This window comes from Hyla sarda, chromosome 4 (genome assembly GCF_029499605.1).
Source record: "Hyla sarda isolate aHylSar1 chromosome 4, aHylSar1.hap1, whole genome shotgun sequence".
Lineage (NCBI taxonomy): Eukaryota > Metazoa > Chordata > Amphibia > Anura > Hylidae > Hyla > Hyla sarda.
In genome coordinates, this window is record NC_079192.1 from 320,138,151 (window position 1) to 320,166,129 (window position 27,979).

General features: G+C 43.8%; 1 protein-coding gene and 1 long non-coding RNA gene across 6 annotated transcripts in view; one reads left to right on the forward strand and one right to left on the reverse strand.

Annotated features, from left to right (window-relative positions):
- Window positions 1-27,979, reverse strand: part of ARHGAP26 (Rho GTPase activating protein 26) — a 412,307-nt gene that overhangs the window by 242,145 nt on the left and 142,183 nt on the right. The window lies entirely within an intron of this gene.
- Window positions 909-27,913, forward strand: LOC130369540 (uncharacterized). Its single transcript, XR_008892805.1, has 3 exons — window positions 909-1,012; window positions 13,792-13,856; window positions 27,727-27,913. It is a non-coding gene; the product is annotated as an uncharacterized LOC130369540 (long non-coding RNA).

A 27,979-nucleotide genomic window follows, 5' to 3' on the forward strand; every position in this document is an offset into this window, starting at 1 on the left:
GACTTTTTTTTTTTTTTTTTCGTTCACGCCGTTCACCGTACAGGATCATTAACATTTTATTTTAATAGTTCGGACATTTACGCACGCGGCGATACCAAATATGTCTATAAAAAATGTTTCTTACGCTTTTTGGGGGTAAAATAGGAAAAAACGGACGTTTTACTTTTTTATTGGGGGAGGGGATTTTTCACTTTTTTTTAACTTTTACTTTTACATTTTTTTTTACACTTGAATAGTCCCCATAGGGGACTATTCATAGCAATACCATGATTGCTAATACTGATCTGTTCTATGTATAGGACATAGAACAGATCAGTATTATCGGTCATCTCCTGCTCTGGTATGCTCGATCACAGACCAGAGCAGGAGACGCCGGGAGCCGCACGGAGGAAGGAGAGGGGACCTCCGTGCGGCGCTATGAATGATCGGATCCCCGCAGCAGCGCTGCGGGCGATCCGATCGTTCATTTAAATCGCGAGATCGCGGGCGTTGGCCATTGCCGGCGGGTCCCTGGCTGCGATCAGCAGCCGGGATCAGCCGCGCATGACACGGGCATCGCTCCGATGCCCGCGGTTATGCTTAGGAGGTAAATGTACGTCCTGGTGCGTTAAGTACCACCTCACCAGGACGTACATTTACGTCCTGCGTCCTTAAGGGGTTAAATGCAAGACACATTACTGCTGCAACGTGTGAAACCAGTCTAACTATAAAAAGACTAGAGGCAGCCCTTACAGATCTCTGTGAAACCCTAACTGATATTCATGGCGAAGTAAAAGAGCTGAAGCAGGATTTGTTAGCTGTGAGTAAATGTTTGATTTGGAATGCAGAGCAGCTGCAATGTACAATGATGTCACAGCGCGTTTTGCTATTGGCTAAACCCTGAACAGATGTGTCTATAATCTCTGCCAGAACAGACTGGAATCTAAACTACTGCCAGCCTATAACACATGTACCAAGCAGGCTCAAGTCGATTCTAGGGACACTATCCGTGCAACAACACAGACAGGCGTCGGTAAAGAATGCTGAAGAACAACATCTATAAAACTAGTAGATATATCAATACTGGTTAAATCAGGCTGAAAGTATTCACATTTGGATTTATAACGGAAAGTGCTAAAATTTGTTTTCAACACATGACTTGCGCTAGCTACAGAAGAAAGGGCTATAGAGAATATAGATATAAAACATTAAAAAATAACAGATTTTATTGTAGCCATAATCCCCTCCCACCATAGACAGTAACAGGGAGGTTATGATCTGATGCAGAGTGGTAAAGCCTGACATGCAGGTAGCTTTACTATTTATCATACATGGATTCAGTCGGATTATTAGGGCTCTAGTCAAATTCTTCCACAATGAACACTGTTGAAATTTCTAAAACAAAATGTTGCCAAAAAGAGCAACAAGATCCAAACACCCGTAACATTATGCCTATAAAAATATGGCTCACCAAATGTGCAGGATCTAGAGGCCTTGCTACACCAACTGTGGGCAAATAGATGCCATACTAAACCAGTACATCTCCATGTCCATCCAAATTCTTCTGAAACGCTCTGTCTATTCCTGCTTAAAGAGTAACTCTCATTTAAACAAATTTTTGCTATTGCACTCCTTATGGTAAATAAAAAAAAAATATTTCTAATATATATTGTTTAAAAATGAAGTTTTCTGTTTTATTTGTGCTTAAAAAAGCTGAAGAGCACATTTTCCCCCCATCTCATACACAGACTTTGGACCAAAGCCCAAACACAGGAAGTGCAGCCTGGAGTCCTGAAGAGGGTGTGTCCAGCCTCATCCAATCATAGCTCCTCTCACACATAACTGCCATATGCTGTTGGTTGGACACACCCCCCTCAGCACTCTGGGCTGTGCTTGCTGTGTATGAGATGGAGGAAAATGTGCTCTTGAGCTTTTTTAAGCACAAATAAAACAGAAAACTTAATTTTTTTTTTTTTTTTTAAACAAAGAATTAGAAATATTTTTTTTTATCATAAGGAGTGCAATAGCAAAAATTAGTTTTAATGAGAGTGGCCATTTAATCTGTTAACCCAGAGATTGTTTTTTCTGTGAGAAATACCCCATAAATGACCCCACTATAGAAACTGCACCCCCCAAAATGACATTCAGAAAGTTTGTTAACCCTTTAGGCGTTTCACAGGAATAGCAGCAAAGTGAAGGAGAACATTTAAAATCATTTTTTACACACGCATGTTCTTGTAGAGCCATTTTTTAAATTTTTACAAGGGGTAAGAGGAGAGAGATATCCCCAAAATTTGTAACCCAATATTTCTCAAGTAAGGAAATACCCCATGTGTGGATGTCATGTGCTCTGCTGATGCACTACAATGCTCAGAAGGGAAGGAGTCACATTTGGCTTTTGGAATGCAAATTTTGCTGAAATGGTTTTTGGGGGGCATGTCGCATTTAGGAAGCCCCTAAGGTGCCAGAACAGGTGCCAAAAAAAAAAAAAAACCTGCATACTATTTTGGAAACTACACCCCTCAAGGAACGTAACAAGGGGTACAGTGAGCCTTAACACCCCACAGGTGTGACGACTTTTAAAGTCGGATGTGTAGATGGAAAAAAAAAATTCCACTAAAATGCTGTTTTTTCCCAAAATTTTACATTTTTACAAGGGGTAATAGGAGAAAATGCCCCCCAAAATTTGTAACCCCATTATTTCTGAGTATGGAAATACTCCATGCGTGGATGTAAAGTGCTCTGCAGGTGAACTACAATGCTCAGAAGAGAAGGAGCGCCATTGAGCTTTTGGATAGAGAATTTGTTTGGAATGGAAGTTGGGGGCCATGTGCGTTTACAAAGCCCTCCGTGGTGCCAGAACAGTGGACCCCCCACATGTGACCTCATTTGGGAATCTACACCCCTCACAGAATTTAATAAGGGGTGCAGTGAGCATTTACTCCCCACTAGCATTTGACAGATCTTTGTAACAGTAGGCTGGGCAAATGAAAAATTACATTTTTTATTTTCACGGACCACTGTTCCAAAAATCTGTCAGACACCTGTGGGGTTTAAATGCTCACTGCATGCCTTATTAAGTTCTGTGAGGGGTGTAGTTTCCAAAATGGGGTCACATGTGGGGGTCCATTGTCCTGGCCTCATGGGGGCTTTGTAAACACACGTGGCCTTCAATTACGGACACATTTTCTCTCCAAAAGCCCAATGGCGCTCCTTCTCTTCTGAGCATTGTAGTGCACCCGCAGAGCACTTTATAGCCACATATGGGGTATGTTCTTACTCAGAAGAAATGGGGTTAAAATTTTGGGGGGCTTTTCCCTATTTTCCCTTGTGAAAATTACAAATTTAGGGTAAGACCAGCATAATAGTGAACTTTTTTTGCGTTTATGTCAGAACCGCTGTAAAATCAACCACCCCTGTGCAAATCAACAATTTAGGCATCAAATGTACATAGTGTACTCCCACTCCTGAGCCTTGTTGTGCGTACGCAGAGCATTTTATGTCCACATATGGGGTATTTTCGTACTCAGAAGAAATGGTGATACACATTTTGGGGGTCGTTTTTTCCTTTTACCTCTTGTGAAAATGTAAAGTATGGGGGAAACACCAGCCTGTTAGTATAAAAATTTTTTTTTTTTTTTACACTAACATGCAAGTGTAGACCCCAACTTTACCTTTTTATAAGGACTAAAACGAGAAAAAGCCCCCCAAAATGTGTTAGGCAATTTCTCCCGAGTACGGAAATACCCCATATGTGGCATTAAATTGTTGCCTTGAAATACGACAGGGCTCCGAAGTGAGAGAGCGCCATGCGCATTTGAGGCCTACATTAGGGATTTGCATGGGGACGGACCCGGATGCAAGAATCACTCCCAGCCTGCCAGGACAGTCAATGGCTGTCCGGCAATACTGGGAGGAGGAGTTTTGCAACAGCTGGAGGCTCCATTTTGGAAACAGTTCCGCACCAGAAGTTTTTCATTTTTATTGGGGGGGGGGGGGGGGGGTTAAATGTGTAGGGGTTTATGTATATGTAGTGTTTTACTTTTTATTTTGTGTTGGTGTAGTGTAGTGTTTTTAGGGTACTTTCACACATGTGGAGGTTTGCAGCGAGTTTCCCGCTGGGAGTTTGAGGCAAATTTCCAGCTGTTGCGAAACTACAACTCCCAGCATGCCATTTGGCTGTCGGGAATGCTGGGGGTTGTAGTTATGCAACAGCTGGAGGCACACTGGTTGCAAAACACAGAGTTTGTTACCTAACTCAGTGTTTCGCAACCAGTGTGCCTTCAGCTGTTGCAAAACTACAACTCCCAGCATGTACGGTCCATCAGTGCCTGCTGGGAGTTGTAGTTTGCAACAGATGTAGGGACACTGGTTGCGAAACACTGATTTAGGTAACAAACTCAGTGTTTTGCAACCAGTGTGCCTTCAGCTGTTGCAAAAAGCTACAACTCTCAGCATGCATTGACAGCCGAAGGCCATGCTGGGACTTGTAGTTATCCAGCAGCTGGAGGCATACTACTAAAACTCCCAGCATGCCCTTTGGTTTCCCGTGAATGCTGGGGATTGTAGTTATGCAACAACTAGAGGCACACTGGTTGCAAAACACTCAGAGTTTATTATTTAACTCAGTGTTTCACAACCAGTGTGCCTCCAGCTGTTGCAAAACTACAACTCCCAGCATGTACGGTCTATCAGTGCATGCTGGGAGTTGTAGTTTGCAACAGCTGGAGGCACACTGGTTGTGAAACACTGAGTTAGGTACCAAACTCAGTGTTTTGCAACCAGTGTGCCTTCAGTTGTTGCAAAACTACAACTCTCAGCATGCACTTACAGCGGAAGGGCATGCTGGGACTTGTAGTTATGCAACAGCTGGAGGCACACTACTGCAACTCCCAGCTCCAAAAATGTGCCTCCAGCTGTTGCATAACTACAACCCCAGCATGCACAAACTACCAAAGAGCATGCTGGGAGTTGTAGTTGTGCCTTCTGCTGTTGCATAACAACAACTCCCAGCATGCCCTTGTGTTGCTTAATAGCAGGCGGTCAGCCTTACCTCCTGCTGCTGCGCAGTGAAGATCCACCTGCCTTCACCGCTGCCTCCACTGCTGCCACTTCAACCCTGCTGCTAAGGGATGATAGGTGAAATCTCTGACAGCACCTATCATCCTTTTTTTTCCGGGTCACCGGGACACGACTGATCCGGAATTGCTGCAAATCGCTGATCTGAATTGATCGGCGATTTGCGGCGATCACAGACATGAGGGGGTCCCAGGACCCCCCCAGGCAGTCACAGGATGCCTGCTGAATGATTTCAGCAGGCATCCCTGTCCCTGCCCGGTAAGCAGCGTGAACCGGAAATGCTCAGGGCGTACAGGTACGCCCTGAGTCCTTAAGAATCGGGGATGCAGGGCATATGCATATGCCCTGCGTCCCCAAGAGGTTAAATACCAGGCCAATTTTCATTTTGCTTCTAAAAATCATAACACTTTCAATTTTGTACCTACAGACCCATATAAGGGCTTGTTTTTTGCGCCACCAATTATACTTTGTAATGACATCAATCATTTCATGAGAAAAGCTAAAGCAAAACAAAAATATATATTTGTGCGGTGAAATTAAAAATAAAAACACCATTGTAAATTTTGGGGGCTTTCGTTACTACACAATGCAATTTTTGGTAAAAATGACACCATATCTTTATTTTGTAGGTCCATACAGTCACAAGGATACCTAATTTATGTAGGTTTTGTTTAATTTTACTACTTTAAAAAAAAATTACAACTACATGCACCAAAATGTGTACGTTTAAAATTGTCACATTCTGACCCCTATAACTTTTTACATTTTTCGGGATGTATTAGGGCTCATTTATTGTGCCATGGTCTGTAGTTTTCATAGGTACCATTTTTTGTTTTGATGGGACTTTTTGATTGCTTTTTATATATTTTTTTTTTAATGTTATACCAAAAATGCACAATTCGTTTTTTTTGTTTTTTTAACGTGTATGCCATCGGCCGTGCAGTTAAGCTTTCCATATAATTTAATAGTTCGGACATTTAAGCACGCGGCGGTACCACATATGATTATTTTATCACATTATTTTATTTTAAAAAATGGAAAAGGGGGGTGATATAAATGTTTAATAGGGAAGGGGTTAACTCACTTTTTTTAAATCCTTTTTATTTTATTTTTAGGCCTCACAGGGGGCTACAACATGCAATCTTTTGATTGCTTACACTGATCAATGCTATACCATAGAATAGCAATGATCAGTGTTCTCAGCGCTTTGCTGCTCTAGCCTGCTTGGAGCCAGGCTTGGAGCAGCAGATCGCCGAACGGATGAAGAGGAGGCAGGTGAGGACCCTCCTGTCGTCCAGTAAGCTGATCTTGATCATGGCGATTTTGGCACGATAGTCTCGATCAGCTTCGCTAAGCTGCCGGGATAGTTTTAGTTTTATTTTAGATGCCGCAATCAACTTTAATTGCGGCGTCAGAAGTGTAAATGTCAGGTATTGGCCCAATCGGCGGTGCCCGGCATTAGCCGTGGGTCTTGGCTGCCTGAAACAACCAGGACCCACCGGGTTTAACCCGTTCTCTGCCCATGAGAACAGTTTAAACCCCGTAAACGGGACCAGGGCGTACATGTACACCCTTGGTCCTTAAGTACCAGGGCCTGAGAGTGTACCTGTTTCTTAAAGGGGTACTCCACCCCTAGACATCTTATCCCCTATCCAAAGGATAGGGGATAAGATGTCTGATCGTGGGGGTCAAGCAGCTGGGGACCACCGCAATCTACCTGCTGCATCTGGCGCTCGTCAAGCCCTTAAGAGTTAAATTTCCAGTATTCTAGTTTTAGAACGGGGAAAAAAAGCTGAGAGACTTCAGCTTGGCAGCCCTAGTAATAATTTACAGTATCTAAAGGTCAGCTGGTCTGGAAAGGAAATATTTTTTATACAGTGGAAAGCAAATGTAATGTTTTACGGATCAGCGTTTCAATTTCAATAGATGGCAGCACAGGTTGTCTGCACAAAGCACAGAAATGGAGGTTAGCGATGACCAATAAATATAACAAGATCTTTCTCTTGTCTGCGCGAGTTGCTGACAGTAGCGAGTTGCCAAGTGTCCCTCCCTCTCTTCTCTGAGCATCCCACACAAGCACTGATGTCTCCAGACTTCAGGCCTCCATACAGAAGAACTGAATACAAACAGCAACTACTGGAAGCAGATGCCTATAAAAATACTTAAGTGTGACCTCTAACTATTTCCTTACTTCCCCCCAAACCATTCAGGTTTGTAATATAGGACATTGCATTAGAATCAAACAGCAGAGGGGTGAAAATGCTGAAAGACATGAACAGACCGAGGCAGCTTTCTCCCACATAAAGGAGCTTTGTCTGCTTGTGCAGCAAACCACAGAAACCAAGCACTGTATTGGTTATGAACTTAAAAGCTGGAATTCAGAGCTTAAGTATATAAGGCTGCACAGGCAGCAAACATGTAACACTTCCGCTGGTTAGATCAGACCACACAGTTATGTAAACATCTGAAGAGAATTAGAACAGTTCTCTGGTTCTTCTTGCAAAGACAACCTGCTATATAAGAAGGTAAAAGCAGGGAAAAGCAGGGCTTTAAAGCAAGAACATTGTACAAGTCCCCAAGACCCTACAGTGACCCATCCAACGTTATGAAACAATGGACCCAATGGAAATTTTGGTCTTGCAGTTAGACCTTGCAAAATGTAACTATGTAGGACAGAGTCCCTGTATAACATGGATGGCCACCACAGAGGGTAGGTATCACACAGTGTTCGAGAAGACTCTAGGAACCAGAAGCATTTAATCCAGTGTTTACTGACCAGTGTCATTTTTAGCTGATGTAAAGTACAACTCTCAGCATAGGAGTCCCAATTTTGCAAAAACAGAAGGCACACTGGTTGGGAAACATTGGCTTAAAGGGGTACTCTGGTGGAAAATAAATCTTTTCAAATCAACCAAAAAGTTAAACAGATTTGTAAATTACTTCTATATAAAAACCTTAATCCTTCCAGTATTTATCAGCTGCTGTATGCTCCACAGTAAGTTGTATATTTCTTTTCTGTCTGACCACAGTGCTCTCTGCTGACAACTCTGTCCATGTCACTAACTGTCCAGAGCAGGAGCAAATACCAATAGAAAACCTATCCTGCTCTGGGCAGTTTCTGACATGGACAGAGGTGTCAGCAGAGAGCACTGTGGTCAGACAGAAAATAACTATACAACTTCCTGTGGAGCATACAGCAGCTGATAAGTACTGTAAGGATTACGATTTTTATTATAGAAGTAATTTACAAATCTGTTTAACTTTCTGGCACCAGTTGATATGGAAAACATTGTTTTCCACTGGAGTACCCCTTCAAGCCAATCTCTGCCTTCCAGACCACTGAGCACTGAGAACAATGAGCACTATGTACATGGCATGAAGGTGAGTGCTGGGGGGTTCTGAGTGTTTCTCAGCTCAGCCACTCCATATGGAGCTAGGTTACAAATAACTGGGGCATTACTAGGCAGACAAACACTAAAAGGTGCTCAAATATACACATACATACATGTGCATGATGAATGTGACGTGAGCTCAGCATAGACAGCAAGTACTAGCACTCACCAAGTATATTCAGGAACAAGGAGCTTTATTGCATATCCTTCAAATCAAACACTGTTTCAGGACTTGATCCACCACGAGCACCACCTCCAACGGAAGTGGCATCCAACTAATATACTAGACAGTGAGTACATTAATGACAGTCATTAGCGATGACGTTAATGTCAGTCATTTAACAATTTAAATACAAAATGACTGCTGCCGAAGGTTGGGGGGGGGGGGGGGTTGGGGTTGCGATTCGTTCAGGGGTGTCAGTCAGTTAATATAGCAGGCAGAGGCCTCAAGGAGACTGTACTAGCAGAGTTCCAATTTAACTGATCATTGCTATGAAATAGCATAACACTGATCAGTATAAGTAATCCAATGATTGTTTATAATAGACCTCTGATGATGACAAAAAAAAAAAGGTTTTCAACCCCCTCCCCAGTTTCCCATTTTTCAAATAAATAAATGTAAAAAAAAATTTTTGAGGTCATTGCATGCAGAGTTGTCCAAACTATAAAAATATAATGTTTATGATCCTGCACCATGCAACTGTGTAAATCATTTTTTTTTAAATACTAAAATTCCACACTTGATTTTTTTTCACATGTATCAGACAAAAATGTATTAAGATCACAGCCCTCAAACAGTTCCTAGACTAAAAAAATCTGAAAATTGTGATTTTAAGCATCTTTTTTCAAGTTGAAATAAAAATAAATAAAGTAGTAGAACAAAACGAAAACCTATCCATTTTAGTTTCTGTCTATAAAGCTGTATGAGGGAATGTTTTTGATTTTGGTAATTTTAATTGATACCATTGCAGTTTTTTTGTTTTGTTTTTCCTCCGATGGCATTCAATGTATTTTACTAGATAAGACATATTTAACTAGATAAGACATTTGTGAATGCAGTTTTCTTTTTTTCTTCCTTTGTAGTTAATATTTTCAGATTTTATGAATGGGAGAAAATGAGTGTCTTAGCTTTTTAATACTGGAAAAAAAAATTCTATATACTCTTAAAGTTTTTTTTTAAGGGTGGAGTGGACTTGAATGTGAGATCACTTGTAAGCTTATGTAGTGCAGTGTACGGTCATTTTGCCAGTCTACTATTACATAGAGGCCTGGAGGCTTTCAGCTGCCATGACAACCCAAAGAACCCTGTGTTCAAAGTCATACAAAGCTTTTTCCATGTTCCCCCAAAGTACTTTCTGCGTAGACAGCTATTTTGTACACATGTACAGAGGGAAACAAGCTTCCTCCCAAGGGGTCTGGAAGGAGCTAATCTCCCATGAGAATAGAGGTTTGGGCACGTTAAAATCTAGCATACACAAATCTGCCTTCTCCTGACATATTCCACTGGGGAAGAGTGACATATAAAGTAAAAACAGAATTTTAGAAATTTTCTGACATTTAAAAAATAAGTATGCAGACCCTGTGCTACAACACTGGGTCTGGGGTAAGAGAGAGGTGACCAAGAACTCAATGGTTACTTTTGCTTAGCTCCAAAAATCCAGTGTGCAGACGGGAAAAACTTGCAGAAGGTCAACCATCACTGCAGCACTCACCAATCTGGGCCTTATGGCAGAGTGGCCCAAAAAAAGCCTCTCCTCAGTAACAGACATATGACCCCCCCCCCCCCCCCCCCTGGAGTTTTTAGAAAAAAACTTAAAGGAAAATTAAAACAGCACCATGTCTATTCCCAGGTTGTATATGGTATTACAGTTTGGCTCCATTCACATCAATGGAGCTGAGCAGCAATACCACAGACAACGTTGAGACAAATGAGATGCTGTTTTTTAAGGAAATTGGCTCTGTTTTTATATTCCTAGATAACCCCCTTAAAAGGAGATATGCAGCACTGATACTTAAAAAATAACTTTACCTATCTGACAGATATTGTAAAGACGTCAAAATCGATTCAGCAGTTTTCCTGCAATTGCCCCCCAAATATCCCGGAGGGAGGCTATTTTGGATTTGGTATTCACAAATGGGCATTTGGTATATAATATTATTGTAGGCAGAAGCTTGGGATCTAGTGATCACCAGTCAGTGTGGTTTATAACAGTGAAGGAGTCACACCACACAAAAAACTTAAGTTTTAGATTTTAGAAAAACAGACTGTTCAAAAATGAGATTAGTAGAAAACATCTCAAAAACAACTTGCACTGAGCAATTAACCGTCTTAACACCTATACCCTAGGTGTTTGCTATGGGCATTTTCTACTACTTTGGACAGTTCTTAAAATGTACAGAGATGTCAGCAGAAAGCACTGTGCTCGTGATTCAGCAGAGAGCTCTGTGTTCCAAAAAGAAAAGAATTTCCTCTGTAGTATTCAGCAGCTAACAAGTTCTGGAAGGATTAAAAATTTTTAATAGAAGTAATTTACAAATTTGTTTAACTTTCTGGAACCAGTTGATTTAAAAAAAATTAAAAAAAAGTTTCCCCCTTTAACCCCTTAAGGACCACGGATGTAAATGTACGTCCTGGTGCGGAGGTACTTAGCGCACCAGGACATACATTTACGTCCTGTGTATGACCGCGAGCATCAGAGCGGTGTTCATATCATACACTGTAGGTCCCGACTGCAATGGTGTCCACCATTAACCCCTCAGATGCTGAGATCAATACAGATCACGACATCTGCAGCAATGCGCATGTTAAAATAGATGATTGGGATGGGGGCGTGGCTTGACATGCTGGCGGCCGGCAGCACATTGAGTGAGCTCCTGCCTGGGCCACCGCAAGAAAGGCTAAAACTCTGCTAATGGGAGGCAGACATAAACACAAAGAGAAGAAGACCACTTGCCCTCATCAGCCCGCATCACTCCAGCCGATCTCCGCGTACTTTCCGCCTCGCTCCAGGCCGGAGACTGCCGCGTTACAAGTGCAGCCTATTGCAGCACGCACGGCCGCAGACCCGGAAGCCGCCTGCGCACCTTCTGCTGCTGAGATGCGCGGCGCTCCGGAGCTCACACAGCCTGATCGCCGCTGCTGGAACCAGACTGACAGCGCCTCCGGCTCTGCTCAAAAGGAGCCTGAAGTAAGTGACTACCCGCCCCTGTCACACAGGCGTTCAACTAGCAACAGGGCCTCTAGGAAAATCGCACCTGCGAAACCACAACCACAAATGGTGGCGCCCTCTTCTAGAAAAGAGGCTACATCCCCCCTTACAGTGGACCCAGCTCCCACAACTGCGCATGAGTCCCCGCACACAGCTCCTGACCACAGTGCCCACATGCCAGCAGTACCAACTGCCATTAACCCCTCAGATTCTGGACAGCTCTCCCCAGCTCCATGGCATCCTCACACCTCTGATAACAAGCCTGCTTCTATGGTGCTGCGTGCCACTGAACACGCACTGTCAGCTCCATATGGGCCACCTATACTTCCACCTGATTCCTCAGCAATGGATGCATCTCATCCCATGAACTCAGGCACTTCCCAATCTGAAACTGACTCTCCTAACAATAGTGATGTTCCCGAATACTGGGGGGACAGCCCTCCAGAGAAGAAAAAACTGTTCAAAACTCCCATGAAAGCGCGCTCATTACCAAGAAAACATACGGATAATTCCTCGTCTGATGATTCCAGATGGTCTCCAAGAGACCGGAGCTCCAGATCTCAAACCCCTAAGTCAGATACCAGAAAACATACTCCGGTCGCTGATGCTCGATCATCTCGCACTGACAGGCTGTCTGCGCTCCCTAGTCCGGAAGCAGCTGCTGACACTCTTAAAGGTCACCCGGAACTGCAGGCCCCCCTGGCCTTGCTACCTACAAAGATGGACTTATTGTCTCTAGCCAGTGACATGAAGAAAGCGTGGGGCAAAGACTTAGCGCCTGTTAAGACTGAGGTTACTCATTTGGCGACTTGTATGACGGAATTAGAGACTTTTCGTACTACCATTGTCGCTGAAGTTCACACCCTGAGAGACGCTACAACTTCCCTTCTGCACCACCAAGCCCAAATCATAGACCACGTTGACGATCTGGACAACCGTAACAGGCGCAACAATATACCCATAAAAGGCCTCCCTGAGGCGGTTGGACCCCAAGACCTGACATCCACTCTTTAACATATCTTTAATGAAGTCCTGCAACGGCCAGCAGATACTCCTCTGGAATTGGACAGAGCCCACAGGGCCCTTAAAGCGAAAAAAAAACAGATCCGTCTAAGCCAAGGGATGTCATCTGTAGAGTCCACCATTATCTCCTGAAAGAGGACATCATGCGCAAATCTCGCAGTATGAAATCCGTAAAATTCCAAGGGACTGAAATGTATCTTTTTCCAGACCTATCTCTACGTACCCTCCGCCTCAGGGCGACATTGAAGCCTCTCTTGACTGTGCTTCAGAATGCAAAAATCTTGTATAGATGGGGATACACCTTTTCCCTCATGGCCCGCCATAGAGCCACTATTGGATACTTACGGAGGCCTGAAGACCTCCCGGAATTCCTAGCCATTTTTAAACTGCCACCGATATCTTTGCCTGGCTGGGAACTGCTGTACTCCCCGACTACCTTGTCGGCGCGCCACATCGCAGAAAATAGACAATCTATGAGAAGACCCAGGGAAGGAGCTCCGGGACCCCTCCCGCAGAGATGAGGACACAAGACTTTAATTGTTTTCCCCTTGTTTTACATTACCTAGTCTATTTGTTTAATACCTACCTGCTGCTCTGCAGCCTAATATTTGGCTCTGTCTACGACTGAGATTTCCCCACTGGTTATATTGAACCTTCCACCTCCCCCTCCTACCCTTCCCCCCTCCCCTCACCTTCCCATCCCTCCGCTGTTGTCTACTGCCCCAGTGCTTCCATGGCGTTTTTTTCTTTTTCTTTTTTTTTCTTTTGCATTGAGCCTTTCCCACCTGTCCATTATACCTGTTGCTATGAGAACTCTGCCTCCCACTTTTTACAGAAACATAAGGTCTCCAACCTTGTTTGATAATTGTTGCCTTACCATCGAGCCCTAGGCCTTCTTACTAGTTCCCTCTCTGTGTATACCTTCAATTGCTGATTGCTGGTGCTTCTTCCACGTTACCCCCTTAGTATAGCACACGAACTGCGATTGTGCTTTCTTTGGCTCTTATGGCCCTCTCGTTTATTCCCCCTGCACCTGTTTCCTTATGGGTGCTGCCCTCTCAGCTTCTTCGCATACTTTTTCCCACTATGTTTCTTTATTTCCCTTACAGGTGGTGTATAGACTTCTTGAACCATTACCGGCGGCGGCGTGCGTGGGCTGGACTCTGGACAGGTGGTAAGCTTTCTTTCTTTATCTACCCTCCTTATGGCAGCTGACATCAAGTTTGTCTCCCTGAATGTCAAAGGGTTTAACACGCCCGAGAAAAGATCCCAAACCCTGTCACACCCTTGCACTCCAAAACTCATTTTAAAGAGGGAAATCTCCCTATCCTGCCCACCAGATACTATCCCACATGGGTGCATAGCATCAATCCAGATGCGAGAACCAAGGGAGTTTCTTTAGCGTTCCATAGATCCTTCCCTGTTAAAATCCTGAATACGGCTACGGACCCTAGGGCACTTTATGTTTTTGTGAACTGTGATATCTCAGGCCATACCATCATAATAGCCTCGGTTTACGCTCCTAATAGTGATCAGGTGTATTTTCTTATACGTACCCTAAACAGTCTCTCCTCTTTTGCATCTGGTCCGATCATATTGTGTGGAGATTTTATTCTTCCCATTTCCCCGCTGCATGACACGTCCACAGGACACTCAACTCTCTCCTACAACAAACTGCGAGCCCTACGTACCAAACTTCATTCGCTACAGCGTACATTCCATCCTAGTGACCATGACTACACATTCTACTCTCACCCTCACAATACCTACAGTAGGATAGACTACATTTTCTGTCCCCATCACCTACTTTCTTCTCTTTCCCACTCCTCTATTGGATCTATCACTCTGTCTGACCATGCCCCGGTCTACATGTCCTTCACCCTTCCCTCTCTTGCCAAACCCCATGCAACCTGGAGGCTTAATGAAACCCTTATGTTAGATCCACTCTGTTTCAAAGAACTACAAGAGTAGATCACTCACTTTCATACTGACCACCACTCAGACGATTCCTCCCCCTTGGTGAAATGGGAGGCCCTGAAGTGTGTCCTTAGGGGAGTTCTGGTGAAGCATGGGGCGCGGTTAAAGAGGGAAAAGTCAATGAAGCTCACCTCCCTCCAGACTGAATTGAGTGCTTTGGAATCATTGCATAAGAGAACCCAGCATGAACACACTTACCGTGATATTATTCGTGTTCGCCAGGAGTTGCTGTCATTGTTGAACACGAAGTATCGCTATTATAAACAACGTACAGGCAAAACTTTCTACGAATGGGGGAACAAATCTGGTATACTTCTCACCAGAGCTCCGCAAGAGAGGAGGTCTTCCTTTTTGTCCCCGCCATCCAAAACTCTGAAGATTCAATTCCCCACCTCACGCCTGACATACTCAAAGCATTCCGCCAATACTACTCTACCTTCTATCACCTACCATCCCAAACCGCAACTTCCTCACCAACATCCACTCGTCCGTCCCTCCAGTCAGACCTCGACTCCACCGCCCTACCATCCCTCTCCATAGACGATATTTCCACGCTTGAGGAGCCATTCTCGGTGGAGGAACTTAGCTTGGCTGTGAAATTACTACCTGCGGGCAAAAGCCCCGGCCCTGACGGCTATACGGCCAAATTCTACAAGCTCCTCTTGTCAGAATTGTCCTCCTCTCTCCTGTCTGCCTTTAATGTTATTTCTGACACTTCCCCTCTGCCCCCAATCCTTCCTAAGGGCCTTTATCACAGTTATCCCGAAAGAAGGGAAAGATCCAATGCTGTGTCAGAGCTACCGTCCGATCTCCCTACTCAACACGGACACCAAACTCTTCGCCAAATTGATTGCAAACAGGCTGGCCCCTTTAATGGCCAACCTGATTCATGTAGATCAAGTTGGATTCATCCGTGGCCGCGAGGCTAGAGATAATACTCGCAGAACTTTCTCTGTCATCCATCACGCTCAAAAAATAAAGACTCCTCTATTTCTACTATCGCTGGATGCAGAGAAAGCCTTTGACCATGTTGACTGGGGATTTCTGTGGGCTGCCTTGTCGCAGATTGGATTGGGCCCAATGATGATAGCTTGTGTTATGGCTCTCTACTCGGACCCACAAGCCCAGATAAGGATTAATGGCCAACTATCTTCACCCTTTCACATCTGTAATGGCATGAGGCAGGGCTGCCCCCTGTCCCCCTTACTCTTTGTGTTATGTATGGAACACCTCTTGTTGGCTATTAGACAAAACCATGATATCAAGGGTCTGAAAGTCGCCTCGTGCCATCACAAATGCTCGGCCTATGCTGACGATTTATTGCTTTTCTTGTCTTCTCCTCTCACTTCATTGCCCTCTTTACTCTCCACTATCCACACATTCGCCAGATATTCCAATTATAAACTCAACTCTACTAAAAGTGAGGCGCTTAATATCTCCCTCCCGCCTGGAGTGGTCCAACAACTGAAAGATAATTACCCTTTTAAATGGTGCGATCGATCCCTTAAATATTTGGGTATCAGAGTTCCTCGCAATCTGAGTGAAGCCTATCAGGTAGATTACCCTCCGCTACTACACACTATTAGAATGGACCTGTCCAGATGGAAGCGAAAGGACTTTTCCTGGTTGGGACGTATCAACATTGTTAAAATGAACGTACTACCTAGACTTCTATACCTCTTTTTAAGTCTCCCCTCTAACCCCCCCAGATCCTTCTTTAGAGAACTATCCTCGCTGCTATCTAATTTTGTGTGGGCGGGTAGAGGCCTCAGAGTAGCGAAAGGTGTTCTGACCAGAAGTAAAATTGACGGGGGACTGGGAATGCCAGATTGCCTTTACTACTACCTGGCGGCTGTCTTGACTAGAGAGTGTTGGACTGTCACTGTGTTCCACTCACCAAGCAATGGGTCGCCCTGGAATCCTGCACTTCACATCTAAATCCAAAGTTGCTAATGTGGCGTCCCAAGCATAGGCTGACTAACGCTATCCTCTCTGACTTACCTCCTGTTACGTTCTCTATAGCCAGGACTCATCGCACCCTCTTGCCGGACTCTGTTCCCTTCCAAACGGATGGCCCATTGTGTCCTGTGTTTGGCAACCCGGCATTTCCACCAGCCCTTACATCCGCCACGTTCCTGGGACGTACTAGATCTGAAAGCACCACTTTATGTGCTTTTTAGAAGCCTCAGGATTAAAAGCCCTACACGACCTGTTGCCTGACCTCTCACTAGCACCCATGGCTAGTTTCCAATATGCTCAATTATCTCATTTTTATGCCGTGGAGTGTGTCGCTCTTAAACTTCACCGTCCCCTATCCCCTTTTGAGAAAATACGTATCTCCAGACCCAATTCGGTTCGCCTGATCAGTGGTATCCATGCCCTTCTCCTCGACACCCATCGAGATGACCCGCTCCCTTATAAAAGGGGATGGGAGTGAGAACTGAACTGTGATTTCTCGAAAGGGGAATGGGAACAAGTCATAACTTCCTGCCATAAAACTTCGATCTCATGTAGGGCTCAAGAGAATAGTTACAAAGTATTAACAAGGTGGTACAGGGTTCTTACTCTCTTATCCCATATGTATCAGGGAGTGCCAGATACTTGCTGGAGATGTGGCATGCAGGGTGGCACAATGTCACATATCTGGCTCTGCTGCCCACTACTACTCCCATTTTGGAAAAAAAGAAAATGCAAAAATAAAATTGGCCTTAAAAGGGGTATTCCAGGCCAAAACTTTTATATATATATATCTCAACTGGCTCCGGAAAGTTAAACTCATTTATAAATTACTTCTATTAAAAAATCTTAATCCTTCCAATAGTTATTAGCTTCTGAAGTTGAGTTGTTGTTTTCTGTCTAACTGCTCTCTGATGACTCACGTCCCAGGAGCTGTGCAGTTCCTACGGGGATATTCTCCCATCATGCACAGCTCCCCGGACGTGACATCACCATTGAGCAGTTAGACAGAAAACTTCAGAAGCTAATAACTATTGGAATGATTAAGATTTTTTAATAGAAGTAATTTACAAATCTGTTTAACTTTCCGGAGCCAGTTGATATATATATAAAAAAAGGTTTTGCCTGGAATACCCCTTTAATCCCTTAAGGACCGGGGTTTTTTCCGTTTTTTGCATTTTCGTTTTTTTCCTCCTTGCCTTTAAAAAATCATAACTCTTTCAATTTTGCACCTAAAAATCCATATTATGGCTTATTTTTTGCACCACCAATTCTACTTTGTAATGATGTCAGTCATTGTGCCCAAAAATCTACGGTGAAACGGAAAAAAAATCATTGTGAGACAAAATTGAAAAAAAAAACGCCATTTGGTAACTTTAGGGGGCTTCCGTTTCTACGTAGTACATTTTTCGGTAAAAATGACACCTGATATTTATTCTGTAGGGCCATACGGTTAAAATGATACCCTACTTATATAGGTTTGATTTTGTCGTACTTCTGGAAAAAAGCATACACTTTTCCGTGTATGGGGCGGTATGAGGGCTCATTTTTTGCGCTGTGATCTAAGTTTTTAACGGTACCATTTTTGCATTGATAGGACTTATTGATCGCTTTTTATTCATTTTTTCATGATATAAAAAGTGACCAAAAATGCACTATTTTGGACTTTGGAATTTTTTTGCGTGCACGCCATTGACCATGCGGTTTAATATATTATATATATATATATATATATATATATATATATATATATATATATATATAATTGATATTTTGATATAAATGATATTTAATTTTTATTTACACTGTTTTTTTTATGGGAAAAGGGGGGTGATTCAAACTTTTAATAGGGAAGGGGTTAAATGATGTTTATTCACTTTTTTTTGCTCCCATAGGGACCTATAACACTGCACACACTGATCTTTACCATTGATCACTGGTTTCTCATAAGAAACCAGTGATCGATGTTTCTGCCGCATGACTGCTCATGCCTGGATCTCAGGCACTGAGCAGTCATTCGGCGATCGGACAGCGAGGAGGCAGGTAGAGGCCCTCCCGCTGTCCTGTAAGCTGTTCGGGATGCCGCGATTTCGCCACGGCTATCCCGAACAGCCCACTGAGCTAGCCGGCATGATTTCGGTTTCACTTTAGACGCGGCATTCAACTTTGAACGCCGCGTCTAAAGGGTTAATAGCACGCGGCACTGCGATCAATGCCGCGCACTATTAGCCACGGGTCCCGGCCGTTGTTAGAGGCCGAGCCCGACCCGCTATGACGCGGGGCCACGCCGTGGCCCCGCGTTATAGATCGGGAGTGGACACATGACGTTCCAGTAAGTCATGTGTCCTTAAGGGGTTAACCCCTTAAGGACCCAGCCATTTTACACCTTAGGACCCGGCCATTTTTTGCACATCTGACCACTGTCACTTTAAACATTAATAACTCTGGAATGCTTTTAGTTATCATTCTGATTCCGAGAATGCTTTTTCGTGACATATTCTACTTTAACATAGTGCTAAAAAATTTTGGTAACTTGCATACTTTCTTGGTGAAAAATCCCCAAATTTGATGAAAAATTTGAAAATTTTGCATTTTTCTAACTTTGAAACTCTCTGCTTGTAAGGAAAATGGATATTCCAAATATTTTTTATTTATTCACATATACAATATGTCTACTTTATATTTGCATCATAAAATTCATGTGTTTTTACTTTTGGAAGACACCAGAGGGCTTCAAAGTTCAGCAGCAATTTTCCAATTTTTCACAAAATTTCCAAAATCACAATTTTTCAGGGACCAGTTCAGGTTTGAAGTGGATTTGAAGGGTCTTCATCTTAGAAATACCCCACAAATGACCCCATTATAAAAACTGAACCCCCCAAAGTATTCAAAATGACATTCAGTCAGCATTTTAACCCTTTAGGTGTTTCACAAGAATAGCAGCAAAGTGAAGGAGAAAATTCACAGTCTTAATTTTTTACACTCGCATGTTCTTGTAGACCCAATTTTTGAATTTTTACAAGGGGTAAAAGGAGAAAATGTATACATCTATTTGTAGCCCAATTTCTCTCGAGTAAGCACATACCTCATATGTCTATGTAAAGTGTTCGGCGGGCACAGTAGAGGGCTAAGAAGGGAAGGAGCGACAAGGGGATTTTGGAGAGTACGTTTTTCTGAAATGGTTTTTGGGGGGCATGTTGCATTTAGGAAGCCCCTATGGTGCCAGAACAGGAAAAAAAAAAAAGAAACATGGCATACCATTTTGGAAACTAGACCCCTTTAGGAACGTAACAAGGAATAAAGTGAGCCTTAATACCCCACAGGTGTTTCACGACTTTTGCATATGTAAAAAAAATTTCAATAAAATGTGTGTGTGTTTCCCCCCCAAATTTCACATTTTTGCAAGGGTTAATAGCAGAAAATACCCCCCAAAATTTGTAACCCCATCTCTTCTGAGTATGGAGGTACCCCATAAGTTTACCTGAAGTGCACTACGGGCGAACTACAATGCTCAGAAGAGAAGGAGTCATATTTGGCTTTTTGAGAGCAAATTTTGCTCGGGGGCATGTCACATTTAGGAAGCCACTATGGTGCCAGGACAGCAAAAAATACCCACATGCCATACCATTTTGGAAACTAGACCCCTTGAGGAACGTAACAAGGAATAAAGTGAGCCTTTATATACCCCACAGGGGTTTCACGACTTTTGCATACGTAAAAGTCGTGCCAGAACAGCAAAATAACCCCCACATGGCATACCATTTTGGAAACTAGACCCCTTGAGGAACGTAACAAGGGGTACAGTGAGCATTTACACCCCCCCCCCCCCCCACTGGTGTCTGTCAGATCTTTGGAACAGTGGGCTGTACAAAATTTTTAATTTGCACAGCCCACTGTTCCAAAGATCTGTCAGACATCATTGGGGTGTAAATTATCATTGCACCCCTCATTACATTCTGTGAGGGGTGTAGTTTCCGAAATGGGGTCACATGTGGTTTTTTTTTTTCGTTTGTCAAAACCGCTGTAACAATCAGCCACCCCTGTGCAAATCACCTCAAATGTACATGGCGCACTCTCCCTTCTGGGCCTTATTGTGCGCCCCCAGAGCACGTAATCGGGAGAAATTGCATTACAAATTTTGGGGGGCTCTTTTCCCTTTTACCTCTTTTCAAAATGAAAAGTATAGGGCAACACCAGCATGTTAGTGTAAAAAATTTATTTTTTTATACTAACATGCTTGTGTAGACCCCAACTTCACCTTTTCATAAGGGGTGAAAGGAGAAAAAGCCCCCCAAAATTTGTAAGGCAATTTCTCCCGAGTATGGCGATACCCCATATGTGGCCCTAAACTGTTGCCTTGAAATACGACAGGGCTCCAAAGTGAGAGCGCCATGTGCATTTGAGGCCTGAATTAGGGATTTGCATAGGGGTGGACATAGGGGTATTCTACGCCAGTGATTCCCACACAGGGTGCCTCCAGCTGTTGCAAAACTCCCAGCATGCTTGGACAGTCAACAGCTGTCCGGCAATACTGGGAGTTGTTTTGTAACAGCTGGAGGCTCCATTTTGAAAACAGTGGCGTACCAGACGTTTTTCATTTTTATTGGGGAGGGGAGGGGGGCTGTGTAGGGGTATGTGTATATGTAGTGTTTTTAACTTTTTATTTTATTTTGTGTTAGTGTAGTGTAGTGTAGTGTTTTTAGGGTACAGTCACATGGGCGGGGGATTACAGCGAGTTTCCCGCTGCGAGTTTGAGCTGCCGTGCAAAATTTGCTGCATCGCAAACTTGCAGCCTGATACTCACTGTAAGCCCCCTGCCCATGTGAATGTACCCTGTACATTCACAGGGGGGGGACCACCAGCTGTTGCAAAACTACAACTCTCAGCATGCACAGTCTATCAGTACACGGGTTGGGAAACACTGAGTTAGGAAACAGACAATGTTTTCCAACCAGTGTGCCTCCTGTTGTTGCAAAACCACAACTCCCAAACATTCTCAGGCATGCTGGAAGTAGTAGTTCGGCAACATCTTTAGAGCCAGATGTTGCCGAACTACAACTCCCAGCATGCTTGGAGTTGTAGTTTGCAACATCTGGAGGACTACAGTTTGCAGACCACTAATACAGTGGTTCCCAATCTGTGCCCTTCCAGATGTTGCAAAACTACAACTCCCAGTATGCCCTTACTGTCCAGGCATGCTGGGAGTTGTAGTTCTGCAACATCTGAAGGGCCAGATGTTACAGAACTACAACTCCCAGCATGCCTGGACAGTAAGGGCATGCTGAGGATGTGTAGTTTTGCAACATCTGGAAGGGCACAGTGGTCCCAAAACTGCGGACCTCCAGATGTTGCAAAACTGCAACTCCCAGCATGCCCAGATGCCAAGGGATCCGGGTCTTCAGGGACGAGGTAAGTATCGGGGCCGGGCCCCAGCACTCCCCCGTCCCCCACCGCATCCTCCGGTCTTGGTGGACGGTTAGCTAACCGAAGAATCGCAGGGGATCGGAGGAGGTGGCAGGCCTGCCACCTCGCTCCTATACTTTAGCATGGTCCTGGCTGTCTGTGATCATGCAAAATTACCGGGCGGTCGGGTCCCAGAGACCCGATCAGCCCGGTATCGCTGCAGATCGCAAGGGCGATTTCCCTTGCGATTTGCGGCGATCAACGACATGGGGGGGCTACATGGCCCCCCTCGGCGTTTGCCCTGGATCCCTGCTGAAGGATTTCAGCAAGGATCCGCTTCCGATCTCCGCCGGGTGAGCGGCGGAGACCAGGAAAAGACCATGACGTATGCATACGTCATGGGTCCTTAAGACCCAGGGTGTGATGACGTATGCATACGTCATGGGTCCTTAAGGGGTTAAGGTCAAAATGGGCTTGGTCCTTAAGGGGTTAAATGGATACTGGGTTTCAATAATTGTAAATATATGTATTTTAAAAAGTTGTATTTATTTAAAAAAAACACAATAAACAAAGCTGTAAAAAATATTATATTGATGTTATATATGTATATATAGCTGTCTGGAAGAGCCTCAGGGCCCTTGTGGCTTACGTCAAGCTTTGTGATAACGTATAAGCAAGTAATAAAATAAAATGATGAATAAAAAATTGTATAATAAAATATACTGAGGACTGCTGCTGAATTAAAATGCAATTCTTATAACACTATATTGTATTAATGCAATAATTTCAAATGTCCATTAACCTGTTGGGGACCACGGGCGTATGGATGCGCCCTTGTGTTCTGGTACTTAAAGGACCAAGGGCGTGGGAATTTCGATCCCCGCCGCTAGCCGGATGGGGATCGGAACGGGATGCCTGCTGAAATCATTCAGCAGGCATCCCGTGCAAATGCCTGGGGGGTCATGACTACGACCCCCCGACCAAATCCCCCCTCCTCTTATGTCGGCGTTCGCCGTAAATCGACGATCAATTCAGATCGGCGATTTGCAGCGATTGCAGGCTGTTCGGGTATCTGATGACCCGATAGCCCGGAAAATAGGGATGATCCGAGCTGTCAGATACAGCCCCGATCATCCTAAAGGATGGGAGCGAGGTGGCAGGGGTGACACCTCCTCCTATCCCCTGCGATTGACCAATCAAAACTACAACTCTCAGCATGCCCAGACAGCCTCCGGGAATTGCTGGGCATGCTGGGAGCTGTAGTTCTGCAACCTCTGACCCTTCAGATGTTGCAGAACTACAACTCCCAGCATGCCTGGGCAGTCTGGGCATGCTTGGAGTTGAAGTCTTGCAACATCTGGAGGGCTACAGTACCAAATTAACAAATTAAGCATGTCATGTGGGTTCATAGTAAAACTCGGGTGTTGCTTGAATGGTTACTTGGATGTCAGACACATCAAGGGGCTCTCCTAAAAATACAGACTACTATGTGATAATTATTAGTTTGTTCATGCCTGCAATTTAATTTGTGAATAAAGTATATAAATCAACATGTAAAACTGTGATATGTTAGACCGTAATGTGGGTGTATATCTATCTACAGCAAACTGGCTGATTGCATGTAGATGTTAAAATGTGGTAGGGGAAGTGAAATATATCTTGTGAATAGAACATATGTAGTACATATGTAAGTGAGAATAGTGTCTTTGTGAAGGTAAATTAAACATGTGCATACAAATAAAAAGTAAAATAATAAATTAAAATAAAATAAAAATAGAATAAAAAATAAAATTATAAAGAATATAAATAATAGAAATAAAAATAAAAAAAATGTAAAATAAAAACAGTAACAATTGTGGGTAAAATTAAAAATAAAGATACAATGGTTTTAAACATTAAATAGATTCTTTACATGTGGAAAATGTTCAAACTTTAAGGCATCTAATTTTCCCCAAAAAACGACCAAAATCACAAGCACTGCTAATGACCTTGAATTCCAAATTAAAGAATTCCTGAACTGCATGAGCAAAGGAGTGATTTACATCATAGAGTGTCCTTTCCATAAACAATATGTAGGCAGAACTTCACGCGCAATTAAAAAACACATACTCTTGAGCATTGATACAATATCAAAAAGAAAAAACACCATTTGGGGAGATTTATCGAAACCTGTCCTGAGGAAAAGTTGCTGAGTTTTCCTCTGGACAGGTTTTGATCAATCTCTCCCTTTGTCCTTACACTTTAGGGATTTCCACAATAGCAACCTCAACCAGTTAAGTTATTCAGCGATCAGGTCAGTCAAACCTGACTGGCATGGAGAAAACTACAAAAGCAAAATGTCCAGAGCAGAATCCAAGAACATTTTTGAGCTTGTGTCACTTATGCCGAGAGGCCTGAATTAGGATTTGGAACTGTTTGGCTTCCTAGACCACTGAATGGGGGGGTTCGGTAGAGCTGGGCGGTATGACCAAAAATGTGTATCACGGTATTTCTGTAAGTTATTGTTTAACGGTATTTTACCTGCCCCATCATCATATGGCCCGTGGGTTCTGCTTCTCTAACCTACCCCCCCACCCTAGTTTATCAGCCCAGTACTGAAATCTGTACTGTACTGTACTACATATTCCTGTGCCCGGGCTGCAAAAATAAACAAAATGAACTTTAACTCACCTTCCTACGTTACCCCGTTGCTCCTGTAACGGCCTCACGCTGGGGATGGGAACGTCACAGAGCCGTTAGCCTATTACTGGCCGCAGCGATGTCCCACCTCGGTCGGTGATAGGCTGAGTGCACTGTTATGTAAGGAGCCGGACAGCTTCTTAATGACAGTGTGCTCAGCCTATCACCAGCTGCAGCGATGTCCCACCTCAGTCGGTGATAGGCTGAGCACACTGTCATGTAAGGAGCTGGCCGGGCACTGTCACTTTCTTTTTGTCCAAAAATTAGATTAGTCATAAATGAGTCCCTATCAGACTGGAACGGATTATAGGGAGTTCAGGAAAAAAAGAGACTACTTAAACAACGCATTATTGAAGGCAACAGAAAATTGTATTAGACTTGTCAGTAAAAGCAGAAAAAGGAAGAAACCACTTCCAGAAGTGGCCAAAGTCATTAAAAATAAAAAGCTAGAATTTAGTAATTATGAAACAACTCAGAGCAATGAAGATAGGTAAATCTACAAGATTAGGCAGAAAGAGGCCAAGCAAGTTATAAGACCTTCTAAAGCGCAGGCAGAAGAAAAACTAGCCCAGTCTGTGAAAAAAGGGGATAATACATTCTTCAGATATATAAAAGGAAAAAAGCAAATTAAAAGAAGGAATAACTAAATTAAAAACAAAGGAATTAAGGTATGTAGAAGAGAATAAAGGGCTAGCCGACTGCCTTAATGAATACTTCTGTTCAGTTTTTACAGAAGAAAAAGAAGGAACAGGACCCTAATTAGGGAGGAAGACTAATGAATCGTTTGATGCATGTACAGAGGAAGAGGTTCTATGTTTGCTGTCTCAAGTGAAGAAAAATAAGTCACAGGGACCTGATGGGATACACCCAAAATTATTAAAAGAGCTTAGTGGTGAGCTATCAAAACAGTTAACAGATTTATTTAACCAATCACTGGTAACAGTAGTCGTCCCGGAAGATTGGAAATGAGCAAATGTCGTGTCCATTCACAAGAAAGGTAGTAGGGAGGAATCAAGAAACTATAGGCCAGTAAGTCTGACATCAATAGTGGGGAAATGAATGGAAACCCTACTAAAGGATAGGATTGTGGAACATCTAAAATCCCATGGATTGCAAGATGAAAAACAACATGAGTTTACTTCAGGGAGATCATATGAAACAAATCTTGTTGATTTTTTTGACTGGGTGACTAAAATAATAGATGGTGGAGGGGCAGTAGACATCACATATCTAAATTTTAATAAGGTTTTTGACACTGTCCTACACAAAAGATTTATCAATAAACTACAGTCATTGAGCTTGGACTCCCATATTGAATGGATTAGGCAGTGGCTGAGGGACAGACAACAGAGGGTTGTAGTCAATGGAGAATATTCAGAGCAAGGTCTTGTTACCAGTGGGGTACCTCAGGGATCTGTACTGGAACCAATTTTGTTTAATATCTTCATTAGTGATATTGCAAAAGTTCTCGATGGTAAGGTATGTCTTTTTGCTGATGACACAAAGATATGTAAGAGTTGATGTTTGTGGAGGGATACGCCAAATGGAAAAGGATTTAGGCAAACTAGAAGGATAGTCAGAATTCCTTGGGCAGAATATAGAATATTTGACACAGTCCTGACCTCAGTATCCGAGGAAAAAGATTTAAGAAGACTTAAAGGAAGAAGACAATCTAATAGAGCAGCAGGAAATGCTAGAAGAATGCTTGGATGTATAGGGAGAGGTATAAGCTCATGCCGCTGTACAGAACACTGGTGAGGCCTCACTTGGGGTATTGTGCGCAGTACTGGAGACAATCTCCAGAAGGATATAGATAGTCTAGAGCAGCGGTACTCAACTGGCGGACCGCTTTTCCCATATTCATATGTATCGGAGTCTTCAAGACACCAATACAAATGAATAGCTGAGCGCCGCCGGAGAGAGGGAACGCTAGCCCGGCTAACGCTTTTCCTATGATGCAGGCAGCACGATTAGCAATTGCCTGCATCATCTGCTCTGGCCAGGCCTAACTAGGAGAGGGCAGAGCAACAGAGTAGCGCAGGACCTGGCACAGATAAGCAGTGTTAGGACAGGTAAGTATGCAGGGTCAGGCCGGGGGTGAGGTGGGAGATGAATGCTGCAGGGGTCTTGGGGTGGGAAATTAATGTTGCAGGGGTCTTGGGGTGGTGGGAGATGACTGGTGCAGGGGGTCTTGGGGTGGGAGTTGAATGCTGCAGAGGTCTTGGAGTGGGGGAGATGAATGCTGCAGGGGTCTTGGGGTGGGGAGGGAATGAATGCTGCAGGGGTCTTAGGGGTGGGGGGGGGGTGAAGATGAATGCTGCAGGGGTCTTGGGGTGGGGGGGAATGAATGATGCAGTGGTCTGGTCTTTGGGGGAGATGAATGATGCAGGGGTCTGGCCTTGGGGGGGGGGGGTGTAAAGATGAATGATGCAGGGGTCTTTGGGAGGGGGAGATGAATGATGCGGGTGGGGAGTGTTAAGGCAGAGGAGGACAGAGGGGTCTGGAGGGGGGGGGGACAGAAAAGTGTAAAGATAAATAATGCAGTGGTCTAGGGGGGGGGGGGCAGAGGAGTCTGCAGGAGAGCTTAGGGGGGCCCGTCCACATTGAGGACATTCCTCTGGCGGAAATCTGCTTGAAGCAGAGTCCAAATGTTTTCAATGGTTTTCTGCTGCTCTGTGCATACTGTAGAATCATCACAGTGGAACTACCCCCGCAGAATGGACGTACAAGGTGGACATCCATTTAGCAGGTTGAATTCCACCAGACTACATTGTCATCTATAGAGATGGCACACATCTGTGCAGTCCTATCGCCAATGGCTTCAATGGCGCCTGCAGCGAACGGACATTCTGTCAACTAAATGTCCACAGTGTGGAGAAGCCCTTAGGGGTCTGCAGAAAGAGGGGAAAATGGGTCTGGGGGGAGTACAGGGTAGGGATTCTAACAAACAGAGGAAACCGTGTCTGGCAGTATTATTTTTAGGGGTCATGATGTCTGACAGGGTTATAATGATTATTATCTTCATACAGAGGATGAGGATCTACTAACAAAGTAACCAATGATGTGAGGGTGTCAGACTCTGCGGAGAAGATGGAGCTGAAAGAAAACAAGAACCAGATGAAGAAAAGTAAAGACAACAAAGAAGACGTCTCCTGTGAGTCATTATACAATTGTGTATATGACAATTTAGTTTCCTGACTGTCCCATCAGAGCTGGAGTCCCTTGTAATTTCTGCAGTGATGATGGTTGACACTGTACCCCAATTTGTGGCTGTCCAACTGT